Here is a 4,850-nt window from a genome sequence, read left to right as displayed (position 1 = left end):
ACACTCCCCATAGCACATTTTGTGCTCCAGCTGCCTCCAACTGCATCCATCTGGCTCCAGCCTCTGCCCATGCAGTTTTCTCTGCCTGGGACCCAACCCTCACTCACCGCACCCCTGCCTCTCCTCCACCCTCCCTCTGGTGCGATACTGTTCTTCTATGAGACCCTGACTTGCCATCAGCTCCTCTTGGAAGCCTCCTGTAACCTCCCTCCTCTGGACAGAGGTAATAACTGCCTCCTCTGCATTCCTGAAGCTGGCCCAGCTCGGTCCAGCTCACAGCTATCTGACTTCTTATTTTACAGGCCTGCTTCCTGGCTGAAAGCACACTGAGTCCAGAGGCTGTGTCTTATTCACTTCTGGGTTCACACTTTGCACAATTCTGGCATGTAGTAGGGGCTCAGTGGATGTCATTCAAGCTGATTTTAAAATGCAGCAGTGCCTGAGCGTCAGGCAGGAGTTAAACCTAGACTAAGGCCTGACCTCTGGCCCCACCCTGGCTAGGGAATGCAGGCACCCAAGGTGGGGTGCTCGCTGCAGGCAATGAACTGGGGATGGAAAGGTAATAGAAAGTCCCCAAGCTTTAGATCAGGAAAAGAGTGCAGTTTCCTAAATTTTAGGCCAGTTCATGTTTATCCACAGCAGTGCTCTGTGAACAAGGACTCTATTCCCTGACTGCCCCCAGGACACTATAAAGTGTGGGCATCATCACTGTTACTGGGTTTGCCCTGCAGCCAAAATGTTCTAAAAGGCTATGGACAGTTGTAGCATTTTGGGAGCATTGCTAAATGGAAATTTGTGACAAAGCTTTTAACAGAAGGAGAACAGAATGAGTAGTATAATGAAGTCATTGAGAACGTGTTCTCCTAGTTTAAATCCTGGACCTGTCTTTGTAGCATCTCCAAGTCTCAGACTCCTTGTGTAAAATAGAGATAAAGTATCTCGTAAAATTTTGGTGAGAAATGAAGGAGATAATTAATGTAAAGTACCTAGTCTGCTGCCTGGCATATATACAAGGGACATTAGTTATTATTCAACCAGTCATGAGCTACAGAATATATTAAAGTCAAAATCAATCCATATTCTTCTAAAGCAAAAAGAAAAATGTGGAGGGGGCACCTGGATTTGAACCAGGGACCTCTTGATCTGCAGTCAAATGCTCTACCCTTGAGCTATACCCCCAGTGAAATGGCCTTGTTTTTATATTCTATCTCTCTCTCAACATTATAGCTCTAAACACCTGCAGTGACTCAGTGGAGCTATAATTAGAGAGAATGCTGCCTGGAAGGAGTCTGGGCATCATAGAATTTCATTACGAAAAAAGACCTGACTCCTGAGAATTAAGTTCTCTGAGCCTGGAAACTCTCTTGACTTTCATACCCAAAGCCTCTTCTGTCTGCCATAGCTTATACAAAGTGAACCTTGGTTCCAGGTAAAAATCATCAGATTTTCCACAAATAGCATCATCAGTATAATGTGATGATTGGATTCCTGTCATGCTTCCTTAGCCACAGCTCCCGGAAACTGAGATCCTCATTGCACTTCTGATTTCACAGAATTGATCTCATAACTGGCACTCAATAGACATTTGTTTCATTAAATTGATTCTGGAAAATATATGTATAAATAATGATTTGTGTGAGATAGCTTTTCCAAGACGTAACTGTAAGATGTTTTTACTCACACAAAAACAGATGGCCAAGGAGATACACTCTTATGTAACATAACTTGCTTGAAACTTGGAATACTGCCAACTCCAAAATGTCATTTGATGAAGAGAAACAAGATTCTAAATAAGAGCTTCTTAATCAAGTAAATTATTTATCATGGTCTTACCATCAAGATTCCTTTTCAACTTCCAAACGCCACCACAGTTGGAGCAACCTGTATTTCTGGGCACCATAAACATCCCCTCTTCCCCTAATAAATTCTTCATGTGCTTCTTATGGAGTCTTAAACCTATTAGGAAGGCTCTCTTCTGCCAATTTCCTGACCATATACATTATTGAAATCTTTTCAAAAGATCCTAGTGTGTCAGGGTGGTGGTTGGTTGGGAGCCCAGGAGAGGGGAGTCTCCACTACATTCATTTTCCCTCCTAACTCAGGCTGGAATTGAGAGATAAGAAAAGAACCACAGGTACTCTTTGCTCATTGTTATTTTCTCACCCTGGATGTCAGTGGGAGTAGAGATTTTAGCAGTAACAGATGTATCGTGTGCTTTGTATCGAAGAACTCTGGCGTTGGAAAGGATTTAGAGATCATTTATTTCAACCACTTCCTTTGCAGACTAAGAAACAGATGGAGGGAAGATGGAAAACCCTGCTTAAAGGCACAGACATAACAGTAGCAAAAGCAACAGAACCAAGGGTCCATTCCACTGGCAACTCCTTAGAGGCTATTTGGAAGCCTCCAGTGCTTGGAATGACGCAGGTGCTCATCAAATGTTTGTGGAATAAATATCATACTGTAGTTATATAGTTAGACCAAACATCCTGGTTTGCTGGGGATTCTCCTGGTTTTAGCACTGTATGTCCTACATCTTGGGAAATCTCTCAGAAAACCAGGCTGGGGTTGTTTGGTCACCACAAATATGACCTTATTTTTTATCATTTGTAGTATTTCCTAAACCTAAGGAATTCCTAAACCTAAGGAATTCCTAAACCTATTTCACTTTCCACTGTCTCAATTTTTTTTTTACCATTATCACATACCTCCTCTACTAATATTTATTATTTGTCTTGAAATCAACCCACTTTTTTTTTATATTTAACCTCATCCTAAGCAGAAATATTCTTGAAATCATGCCAACTGTATTTCTTTGTAGTGCACCTCAAAATAAATACACAGCTTTTGAAATATATTAAAATTGTATTTAACACATGTTGCGCTTAACTACTTGCCATGTACCATTCTAAGTGATTTACAAGTATTGATTCATTTAATCTTTAAAACAATCCAATGAGAGAGTAACTATTGTCATCCTCACAGTGAGGAAATTGAGGCACAGTGAACTTAAATAACTTGCCAAAATATTGGCTCTCTGTACACAGTTGCCAAACAGAAATACACAGCTGGTAAATTTATCCATGTTCCCCAAAGTCATCTTGGAAACCCTCAGTGATAATCACAGTGTGATGATAATTTTATGTGTCCACCTGACTGGGTCACAGGGTGCCCAGACATTTGGTGTCTAGATGTGTCTATGAGGGTGTTTCTGGATGAGATTAACATGTGAATCAGTAAAGGAGTAAGGCAGATTAATCCCCTCTTTTTCGGTGGGCCTCTTCCAATTCACTAAAAGACTGAAAGATCAAGTAAGAACAGAATGGAGGTTCCTTAAAAAAATACAAATAGAACTACCATACGACCCAGCAATCCCATTACTGGGCATATACCCTGAGAAAACCATAATTCAAAAAGAGTCATGTACCACAGTGTTCATTGCAGCACTATTTGCAATAGCCATGAGACGGAAGCAACCTAAGTGTCCATCATCCGATGAATGGATAAAGATGTGGCACATATATAAATACAATATTAGCCATAAAAAGAAATGAAATTGAGTTATTTGTAGTGAGGTGGATGGATCTAGAGTCTGTCATACAGGGTGAAGTAAGTCAGAAAGAGAAAAACAAATACCATACAGAGTGAAGTAAGTCCGAAAAAGAAAAACAAATACCGTATGCTAACACATATATATGGAATCTAAGAAAAAAAAAAGTCATGAAGAAGCTAGGGGTAAGACGGGAATAAAGACACAGACCTACTACAGAATGGACTTGAGGATATGGGGAGGGGGAAGGGTAAGATGTGACAAAGTGAGAGAGTGGCATGGACATATATACACTACCAAACGTAAAATAGATAGCTAGTGGGAAGCAGCTGCATAGCACAGGGAGATCAGCTCAGTGCCTTGTGACCACTTAGAGGGGTGAGATAGGGAGGGTAGGAGGGAGGGAGACGTAAGAGGGAAGAGATATGGGAACGTATGTATATGTATAACTGATTCACTTTTTATAAAGCAGAAACTAACATACCATTGTAAAGCAATTATACTCTAATAAAGACGTAAAAAAAAAAGTATACCACACACACAAAAAAACCCCCACAAATAACCAGTGTTGTTGGAGAGGATGTGGAGAAAAGAGAACCCTTGTACACTGTTGGTGGGAAAGTAAATCGAGGCAGCCACTATGGAAAACAGTATGGAGGTTCCCCAAAAAGCTAAAAGTAGAACTAACATATGATCCAGGAATTCCACTCCTGAATATATATCCAGAGTAACTGAAAACACTAATTCAGAAAGATACATGCACCCCAATGTTCATAGCAGCACTATTTACAATAGCCATAATATGGAAGCAGCATTGTTTACAATAGCCAAGATATAAAAGCCAAGATAAGTATTCATCAACTGTTGAATGGATAAAGAAGATACAGGTATTGGAACATTACGCAGAAAAAAGAATGAAATTTTGCCATTTGCAACAATATGGATAGGGAATTGGAGGGTAATATTCTTGGTGAAATAAATCAGATAGAGAAAGGCAAACACTGTATGTGTTGCAGAGCACAGGCTCCCGGACGCTCAGGCTCAGGAGACCCCTAATACACGGGACAAATGAAGGAATATAACAAAACAGAAACAGGTTCACAGATATACAGAAAGAACTAGTGGTTACCAGGAGGAGAGAAAAAAAGAAGAGAAGTAAGGGAGGGGAGGGGGGGTTAAGAGGCACAAACTACCATGTATAAAATAAATAAGCTACAAGGATATATTGTACAACACAGGGACTATAGCCAATATTGTAAAATAACTTTTTTTTACATCTTTATTGCAGTATAATTGCTTT

The 4,850-nt window shown here is 40.3% G+C and overlaps 1 non-coding gene across 1 annotated transcript; it reads right to left on the bottom strand.

Annotated features, from left to right (window-relative positions):
* Positions 1–1,107: 1,107 nt before the first annotated feature.
* TRNAC-GCA (transfer RNA cysteine (anticodon GCA)) lies at positions 1,108–1,179 on the bottom strand. The gene has a single exon. It is a non-coding gene; the product is annotated as a tRNA-Cys (tRNA).
* Positions 1,180–4,850: the final 3,671 nt, after the last annotated feature.

The sequence above is a fragment of the Pseudorca crassidens genome, chromosome 5 (genome assembly GCF_039906515.1).
Source record: "Pseudorca crassidens isolate mPseCra1 chromosome 5, mPseCra1.hap1, whole genome shotgun sequence".
NCBI lineage: Eukaryota > Metazoa > Chordata > Mammalia > Artiodactyla > Delphinidae > Pseudorca > Pseudorca crassidens.
This window is presented reverse-complemented; position numbering and strand designations above follow the sequence as displayed.